This window comes from Microtus ochrogaster, chromosome 4, assembly GCF_000317375.1.
Source record: "Microtus ochrogaster isolate Prairie Vole_2 chromosome 4, MicOch1.0, whole genome shotgun sequence".
Taxonomy (NCBI): Eukaryota; Metazoa; Chordata; class Mammalia; order Rodentia; family Cricetidae; genus Microtus; species Microtus ochrogaster.
Window position 1 is genome coordinate 16,102,420 of NC_022011.1, and position 10,156 is coordinate 16,112,575.

Here is a 10,156-nt window from a genome sequence, read left to right on the forward strand (position 1 = left end):
CTTCAATTTCTTTCTTCAAAGACTTAAAGTTCTTGTCAAATAGATCTTTCACTTCCTTGGTCAGAGTTACCCCAAGATATTTTATGCTATTTGTGGCTATTGTGAAAGGTGATGCTTCTGATTTCCCTCTCTGATTCCTTATCCTTAGTGTATAGGAAGGCAACTGATTTTTTGGAGTTGATCTTGTATCCTGCCACATTACTAAAGGTGTTTATCAGCTGTAGGAGTTCTATGGTAGAGTTTTTGGGGTCTATGTGCCTTGTTTTTTGTTTTGTTGTTTGAATACCTTGATATTTTCTTTGTCCAGTGATAAGTTTACAGTTGAATGTATATTAAAAGCCTGCATACACACCAAGGCCAAGGCCTTTGAGTGGTTTAGTCAAAGAATGAGACCTCCAGCTGGGCTCCTACAGAAATGTGTAGGATGTCATGAGTGAAAGCCTATTGGCAATTATTAAAAATAGAGGAAACCATGCATGACCTCGGACAGTATGGGAAATCTAGACGTGATATTCTATAATGAATAGTCTATTTAGTAATGTATAATTGGATGATTTTTTTTTGGTTGTTTGTTTTGTGGGTGTTTTTTGTTTATTTGTTTGTTTGTTTGTTTGTTTGTTTTGAGAAAGGATTTCTCTGTGTAACAGTCCTGGCTGTCCTGGAACTCACTCTATAGACCAGGCTGGCCTCCTAACAGAGATCTTCTTGCCTCTTCCTTGCTGGGATTAAAGGCATGAGCCTCCATTGACTGTTTGGTTTTTGTTTTTTTTTTGAGACAGGGTTTCCCTGTGTATCTTTGGGTGTCCTGGAACTTACTCTGTAGACCATGCTTGCCTCAAACTGTTTGTTTATAAAACAGGGTCTTAAGTCTATGTAAGCTACGATGGCCTCCAGCCTGTGATCCTCTTGCCTCAACCTTTTGAGTGTAGGGATTATAGGTGTGTGCTACCAAATCTGGTCAAAAACAAAGCAAAAGCAACCAAAATTAAAAAAAAAAAAAAAAAAACTTTAATGAGACGAAATGTGACACTTGTAAGTAATTATCACTTTGAATTTACCATTCATTGGTTTCTGGCAAGCTCATGGGGTATATTCATAGTAATAGGCAACACAGTTGTTCTTTTTGTTTCTAGTCACTCCCATCTTCACCCTCAACTCACTTATGGACTTTCTGGGTCTATATTTGCTTATTTTGGGCATTTCATGGGTGGAATTCCAATATTTGCTTTTTTTTTCTTGAGATTTATTTAGATAATTTCTGTGTACAGTGTTTGTATGTCTGTCTGTATCATGTGTGTGCTTATGGCAGCCAGAGTGTTGGATCCCGTGGAACTGGAGTTACAGGTGGTGGAGAGCAGTAAGTCCTCTTAAACACTGAGCTGCCTCCCCAGCCCCTCTGTCTGGCTTTTTTGACTTAACATAATATCTTCAGGGTTCATCCATGTTTGTAGCATTTATCTATACTTTTCTTTTTTTTTTTTAAACTTTTAATGATGTAAACAAAAATATACCTAAAAGCGAAGCTTCTGGAAAAACCATTTGATCTTCCCTGTCTTGTATCGTTCCTTAAATTTGACCTTGGCTTCCCGCCTTGCCCTGCGTTTTAGGGCTGGGTTCCTAAAGACATCCTTGTTGACAACAGTTTTGTCCAGGGGGATGTCCACAGTGGGCATCAGGTGATTGTAGTTATAAACCTTTACAAAGGACTTGATCTTGGATCTCTTAGCGACTTTCTTCTTGCCCATGGCAGCCGTCACTTTTCGGGGATAGTGGTCAATTCCAGCCACCAGGACATGGCTGTAAGGGCGGTCTGAGGTGCCATCATCAATGTTCTTCACGATGACGGCTTTGCGTCCCGAGTAGCGTCCAGCCAGGATGAGCACCACTTTCCCGGGTTTCATGAACTGGCCCATTTCGACAGTGAGCAGCCGGTTCCCAGCAGAAAGGCTATACTTTTCTTTTTATACCCTTTGTGGATTAATATATTGTAAGACTATAGTACATTTTGTTTATGTGTGTGCTAATTAATAGATTTTACATTTGGCTACTATAATGCTTCTGTGGACATTCATGTACAGACTTTTGTGTTATTGGGTGTTTTCATTGCTCTAGGGTATATTCAGACAAAGATTTGTGGATTAGACAGTATCTAGAATAAGCTCTTTAAATTTTTTAAATATTTGCTATATGAGTGGACAGTGGTGGCACACACCTTTAATCCCAGCACTTGGGAGGCAGAGGCAGGTGAGTTCTAGACCAGCCTGGTTTACAAGAGCTAGTTCCAGGACTGGCTCCAAAGCTACAGAAAAACCCTCTCTCGAAAAACAAAACAAAACAAAAAAAATTTTTTTTTTACTATGTGTATATGGATGTTTCACCTGCATGTGTGTCTGTGCACCATGTGTGTGCCTGATGTTCACAGAGGCCAGAAGATGTCAGATCCCTTAGAGCTGGAGTTAGAGATGTCTGTGAACCACTATGTAAGTTCTGGGAACTGAACCTGGGTCCCCTGCAAAAGCGGCCCATGCTTTCAACCACTGAGTCCTCTCTAGCCTCTTTAAGGTACTTTAAAGCTGTTCTAGAAATAAACCTCTAGCTAGGTAGGTATGGTAACTTGGGAGGCAGAGGCAGGAAGATTGATGCCAGCCTGATCCACATAACAAGTTCTGGGCAAGCCAGAGATATTAGTAAACACTGTCTCAAAGATTAACATAACAACAAGATCTGTAGGAGAAGTCATCAAAAATTTAAATTAATATGCTGGAGAATCTATATTATAAGCCATTTTTGTTATATTCTTTTTTTATATTTTTGATTTATTTATTATGTGTACAGCCTTCCATGTGTGCCCACATGCCAGAAGTGGGTGCCAGGTCTCATTATAGATGGCTGTGAGCCACCATGTGGTTGCTGGGAATTGAACTCAGGACCTCTGGAAGAGCAGTCAGTGCTCTTAACCACTGAGCCATCTCTCCAGCCCCTTGTTGTATTCTTAGAGTCTCAATTGTGCCACACTTTTGATGTGAAAAGTAGTGAAGTACTTTAGGTCCTTTTGCATGCATAGAACAGGCGCTTGAATTTATTATGCTGGCAGAGTTTTCACGGTAATGGTGCGAATGGACTTCTGAAGAAGGAGATGAAGACGTTTATTTAGAGGGAGCATTATGATGTTCGGGGATGAGTATAGTCTTCCTGGTTAGTAACAGCAGCCATCACTGAGCATGCACTAGAGGGCAGATTCGTCCTAGGAAAGCAAGCTCTCGGGTGCTTACAGCACTCCTAAGACTGGTGCTGTACATTTTCTTTTGTCTAATTAGATTAGTCTTTATCTGAGATTTCTTTGTTCTGTGCAGTTTCTAGCTACATTAAAATGCAATTGGTTTGGTTTTCAACTCTACTTTGTTTGGAAAGTGATTTTCCCCTCATTTTTGTGATTCACAGTTTTATTTTTGGAAGTTTTTTGTTGTTAAATACAAATAAAGATGTGCTGACAGATGCTACAATCACTAAAGGCACTTGTTGCCAAACCTGGTGAGAGAACTGACTCCCACAGGTTCTCTAATAGCATCTACACACTGTGTGTGTGGTACTCACAACCTCCCTCTCCCCAGACAAAAATAAGTAGATGTTCAGGCCAGGCGTTGGTGGTGCACGCCTTTAATCCCAGCAAGAGGCAAGAGGCAGGCGGATCTCTGTGAGTTCAAGGCCAACCTGGTCTACAGGAGCTAGTTCCAGGACAGGGTCCAAAGCTACAGAGAAACCTTACCTTGAAAAACCAAAAGAAAAAAAAAAAGGTTAAATTTCAGGTTAAAAACTTTGAATTTTATAAAGACAGAAATTTAGGAGCTGCATTATTAATATTGATCCTTTTAAAATTCTGTATGCTGCGTGTCTTAGGCACTTTTGTGTGAAACTTACTATCTGTTCTGATGTCGGGAAAGAATGCCGTTCATTGGAACATGACTATCAGTGAGTCCTATGTTCTGACCAAGGTTCTGATAAAAGAATCCTAGTACTGTTTTGTGGATGGTTATAATTATATTGTAAGATTCACATATATTAAATTTTTAATTTGAACTAGGGATTTTTCTTCCAGGAAAGGCTGAGAAGCAGTGTTCTGATTGTTTTAGTTGGGCATTGAAAATCAGGCTGTCCTGAAGTCTGCATTTGCTGTATCCAGTTACATGGTCTTCGGTTCTTGCTGAAGCCCTATTATTCAAGCAAATCTATTGTAAATGTAAAATGAAATGATTTAAAACTTTGAAAATAGATGTGCTAGAAACACAGAGGTGAGAAAATGACAGATTCTAAGCAGATATCTGTCTTTTTACCTAGTAAGCATGACCATAAAAGCATAATTTGATATTAGCTGTGCTTGAGCGTGACACCGTTTCAGCAGCTGCTAACTTGAGGATGGATGGGAAGCCTTGCCTTACCTTCTGTTTTAAATTGAGAGCCCTTCCCTCACTCCAGTTGTCTGGAAAGTGTGGGGGAAGAAGAAGGGCTTTCCCCACAGCCAGGGGTTGGAGGATAGTCTCTAGTGTGGTAATTGTTGGGCACAGTGGAGTGCACCTGTCATCCCCAGGATGATTTCAAGTTCAAGGCCTCTCCTTCCCTTCTCCTGGACACTTTGTAGCGATCCCTGAGGTTAAGAAGCTTCTCTCCGATCCGGAAACCCCACCTGCATAGCCCTGATATGTTTCAGGGGCAGGAGTGTACTGTACTCTGTGCTCTTACTTAGCCCCAAACCTCAGAGTTCTAAGTCATCTCTGCTCTCCACCCTGTACCAAATCCAATAAGTTCTTTTTTGGGGGGAGTGGTTTCGAGACAGGGTTTCTCCTTAGCTTTTGGTTTCTGTCCTGGAGCTAGCTCTTGTAGACCAGGCTGGCCTTGAACTCACAAAGATCCGCCTGTCTCTGCCTCCCAAGTGCTGGAATTAAAGGCCTGCGCCACCACCGCCCGGCTCCAATAAGTTCTTTTAACTGTATCTTTGATAAGTCTCTAAATATTCTTAGCCTCTATACCTTTCCACCCACTCTCTCCTGCCACATAGTGGTCCATTAAATTTCCACTTCTATAACCTTTTTTCCTGCCCCTTTCTTTTTAAAACATCTGTCTTTAGGATATTCTAAAAATCTTTTCAAAGCCTTGAATTGTAATTGTTTCCTAAGTTTACTTAAAACCCACAGTTTCTCTTCCTGCATCCACCCAACATGTCACTACGGGATAATCAGGCAGTGGTTCACTTCAAATCATATTACTTCCCCCAAAATTTACCCTCATTGCTTCCTGTTAGTTCAGAGTCTTTAGGTTGATGTTAAGGAATTCCATCCTTTATCTCCAGCCAGTTCTTTTCTTCTACGTTATTTTATGTGGTAGCCAAAGGGACTCATTTTCCTTTAGCTTACATTATTGTCCTTCAGCTTTGGTGTAGGCATAAATATTTTGTGTGCTTTGGAATTCCTAGAACACTGAGGTACTATAGTTAGGATTATAGTCTTGAATCCCAAATCCATACGAATTTTCTCAGAAGAACCATGTCTTCCTATCTGCCTCTAACCTGAACAGCAGTGGGCTCTTGGTGCTCCCTGTGACACCGAGTGCTCCCCTATCCTTCCGTCTGCTCTAGTCAGAGTCTTAGATTCTGGCTCTCTGGCTCTGGAACGCCAAGACAAGGTCTGCTTTGATTTGGTTTACAAAACCCAGGCCCGGAAGTTATTAAAACCATCTCCTAGCCCTCTCAGTCATTCTGTCAGGTCATGTGCGGTTTTTCACTTCCTCCTGTAAGTCTAGCCGTCTGGAGGTTCCCTTTCTTTTGTGTGCTACACTTTGTCTAGTATTTCTAGGTCGTGGTGTGGCAAACGTTTAGTTTATCTTAAACACTTACAGATTCCATGTTGCTTTTTTCATGTTTCTGAGCATCTTAGTTGCGTTTATGTTGCTGGAATGAATATCATGACCAAGAACACCTTGGGGATGAAAGGGTTTATTTTGCTTAGACTTCCACAGAACTATCTGTCCATCCTGGCAGTCGGGGCAGAAGCTCAAGGCAGGAACCTGGAGCAGGAGCTGAAGCAGGGGTCATGGAGAAGCATTGCAAACTGGCTGGTCCTCCACGGCTTGCCCAGCCTGCTGTCTTGTATACCCAGAGCCACCTACCCTGGGGTGGCTCCACCCTCTCACTTCAGTCCCGTATTGAAAATGCCCTTGGGCTTGCCTACAGCCCGATTTTAGGCATTTTCTCAGTTGCTGTTTCTCTCTCTCAGATGACTGTAGCTTGTGTCAAGTTGACATAAAATTAGCCAGCACACTGAGCAGCTAGTACAGAGCTGTGGATTGCATTTGGTGAGTGAATATAAAACTCTGTGTGTGTATGTCTGTGCGCGCGTGTTATGAAAAAGCAGCAGTAAACTTTGGTCTCAGGAGACTTGTTATCCTTGCTGAGTGTGTATTCTCCTCTCAGTGTTAGTCGTGACAGCAGGTTGGTTTCGGTTCCATAGCTGGCATCCAGCAAGTACTAAGTGTGGAACAGTTGGCGATGTCTCCAGTGGGATGGAATGGCACTTGAGCGTCCTCGCACTGTGGATCAAGCACAGACACGTAGGGAGTTCCTTACTCATCGCACAGTCCTAGTTTGTAATTCCTGCTCTTTCCCTTCTTTGAAGTCAGCTTGTCTCCTGTTTCCACAGTAACATTTCACAATGCACATCCTTGTTGGAATGCGCAGAAGCCCTGCCACGTGCTTGGTTGCTTTGTTTCCTACCAGGAAGCACATGGTTCTCTGTCAGCCTTTCCTGCACTTAGCTGGGCTGTCTTGTGGACAACAGGAAAAGTCCTCAGGTTGTTTTCTCCCCTGTAGCACAGGGGAGATTAAAGTGTGCTAAAGGGATTTTCACATACAGTGCCAACCTTGCCAAAATATTTAGGCTGTGACTGGTGGCAATAAAAGTTGCTGGGTGGTATAAGGAACATGACCTAAAGCATTTTGCCACTTGGCATGATACTCTATCAAGGTGTACCTGTTTGTAGCTTTGGAGAATCTTATCGCTGCTTCTGGGAAACTTGGGAGGAGGCTAAAAGTAGGGAGCATAACTTCTTTTTGTTTGTTTTGTTTTGGGGAACAGGGTCTCACAATGTAACCCTGGCTGTTCTGGAACTTGCTATGTAGCTCAGGCTGGTCCTCAACAAACAGAGATTCACCTGCCTCTGTCTCCTGAGCACTGGAATTAAAGGTGTGTGCCAGCATACCCAGGGAGGCATAGCTTCTCCGCCAGTGTTTTCCTTCTCACTTCAAGCATGCTGAATAGCTTCATGCTCGGTCTCCTTCCACACTTGACTGACTAGACTGTTCCCTAACACTGTGAACATCTTCTGTCTTCTCCTATACTTCATTTCTTCTGTTACCTTTGCCAGCACCCTTCTTTGGACATTGACCGGAATAAGATCTCAGAGACAAGCATGTTATCTTAGTTGTGGTTGCGTGCCTTCATCTCATTTGTGAGTCACTCACTAGCAAGACCGAAGGATTGTGTGGGCTCCTGCAGCTGTGATGAGAACGATGAGCATCTGAGTGAGCCTCCTCCAGGCTTCATCTGTAAGGTTGCTCACCGCGGACTTAGCGTCTGCTGAGTGTTGCTTTTTTTGGTCCTATAGCCTGTAACTTTCAAGGCAGGAAGTAGGTTAGTTATCACAGGACCTTTAACTGTTCAGCTCAGTAAGTTTGACAGTTGTGTATATCAGTTTATCCCCAAGCCTCAAATAGAACATTTTATGCCATCATTCTGGAAAGTTCCTTCATACCCTTTCCCATTTGGTTCTGCCTGCACCTTTGTCACTGCTAACTCTTGGTTTTATTTTGCTAGGTTAGTTCTCCCTATTTCAGAATTTCATATAAATAAGCTACACATTATTTTGCTTTTTTGTTCTTGGCTTCTTTGACTTACTGTTTTTGAGATTTGTCCTTGGTGTGTGTATTAGAAGTCCATTTCTTTCTTATCTCCATTGTATAAATGTAACAGACTGTGTCCATCCTTTTCTACTGGTTTGATGGCTTATGGTTTTTTTTTTTTTTTTTGGTTTGTTTTTGTTTTTTAATGTTTTAAAATTCTCCTTTGTGTGTACTTGGGGAAATCAGAAGAAAACTTTAAGGATTTGTTTCTGCCCTTGTACCTTGTGAGTTCCAGGGATGACTCTCACCTAGATTGTCAGGCTTACTGGAAAGTATCTTCACCCATTGAACTGTCTCATCAGCCCATGGTTATTTTTAAATCCCTTTTAGAGTAAGGGATATAGAGGCATGATGGGAGCTTGTCTTGTGTAAACCTGACTGGCCTTGACTTGCTAAGTAGCTGGTGCTGCCCTTAAGCTTCTAATCTTCCTGCCTCTACCTGGGGTTACAGGGATGCATCACCGCGCTCAGTCACTCAGTCTTCCATAGTCAAACATTTTTACTTCCTTTCGATGGGTACTTAGGAATGGGCATGCCAAACCAGTGTAGAAGTAGTTTATGTTACAACAAACTGAAAGCAACTCTCTAAGATAGCCGCCCCATTTTACTTTCCTGTCATTGGTCCGTGGGAGCTCTAACTGGCCCGTGTCCTGTCTACATTTGCTGTGGTCAATATTTTATTTCAGTAGGTATGAAATGGTATTTCCTGTGATTTTAGCTTGCATTGCCTTAAACTTGTACTGATAATGTACTTTCCACATGACTGGCTTGTGTACATATTTGTAAAGGGTGTCTTCTAGTCTTAGCCTTTTATTTAATTTGTTTGAAAAACATTAAATTTGGGCTGGAGAGATGGCTCAGAGGTTAAGAGCACTGACTGTTCTTCCAGAGGTCCTGAGTTCAATTCCCAGCAACCACATGGTGGCTCACAACCATCTGTAATGAGGTCTGGTGCCCTCTTCATGTCCAGCAAGCATACAAACAGACAGAATACTGTATACATAATAAATAAATAAGTTTACAAAAAAAAGAAAGAAAAAAAACCATTAAATTTTATTTAATGTTATTTTAATTTCTGTGTATGAGTGTTTTCCTCTAGGTACATATGTGCACCATGTGCATGCCTGGTGTCCCCAGAGGTCAGAAGAGGTGGTCAGGTCCCTTGGAACTGCAGTTATGGGTAGTTGTGAGCCACCATCTGTCAGACTTCTGCTCTCTGTTGTAGTGGTCTCTACACTGCTTATGGCTTTGGAGCATTGGAAAGTGGTTAGTCTAAAAGCGATGCTAGAAGCTAACACACTGAAGTTTGAAGAATTAGTAACGAAGAAAATAAACAAGTCTCAGTTTTTATAGAAATGATATTATTGATACAACATTTTAGATATATTAGGTTAAGTAAATGATTAAAAATAAGGTTACTTTAACATGACTACTATAGAGTTTTAAGCTATATTTCTGTTAGATCTTTTCTAGAACTTCCTATAAGCATTCAGTAATAAAGATATATCTTTGTGAGTTATTTTTATTCTGTATATTGAAGAAATTATTTTATGTAGAGAAAGACCTATAGGAGAATGAATATGTAAGGATTAGCAAGAATGGATGAGGTGAGGGCAGGCAAAATGGCATTGTGGGTAAAGATTTTTGCCACTAAGCCTGACCACCTGAGTTTTCTGTCTGGGGTCTGCATGGTGGAAGGAGAAAACTGACTCCTGTAGGCTGTCATCTGGCTTTCACATTGGCATCATTGCTTGAGCTCAGACAGACACACACACACACACACACATATACATACAAAGGATGAATGAATGAGATCCCTTGGCCAGTTGAGCATCTTTTGTGAAGGTACTAAATGGGTCCTTGTTATTTTTGTGAATGTGACCCTGGAAATGTGCTTGCTTTTTCTCTAAGCCAGTGAAGCTGAGTAAACCCAGGTCAGAAGGGGCTTTCAGAGCAAGCAGTGTAATGGGATGGTGGAAGCCACTGCTGTATAGAGGTGCATCACCGCTTTACCTCTAAGCCAGAACTATCTGCTCCTCGACGAGGAATTAGCCTGTGATCTGATTTAAAACCACGAGGTCACGAGCTGTTTTGTTTCTCCTAAGCTGATAAAGTTAATTTTCCTCTTTAGTAGCCGGGCGAGGGTGGTGCACGCCTTTAATCCCAGCACTCGGGAGGCAGAGGCAGGCGGATCTCTGTGAGTTCGAG

The 10,156-nt window shown here is 41.8% G+C and overlaps 1 protein-coding gene and 1 pseudogene across 1 annotated transcript in view; one reads left to right on the forward strand and one right to left on the reverse strand.

Annotated features, from left to right (window-relative positions):
* Cfdp1 (craniofacial development protein 1) overlaps positions 1-10,156 on the forward strand; it is a 90,389-nt gene that overhangs the window by 30,389 nt on the left and 49,844 nt on the right. The window lies entirely within an intron of this gene.
* On the reverse strand, positions 1,483-1,913 carry LOC101985482 (annotated as a pseudogene).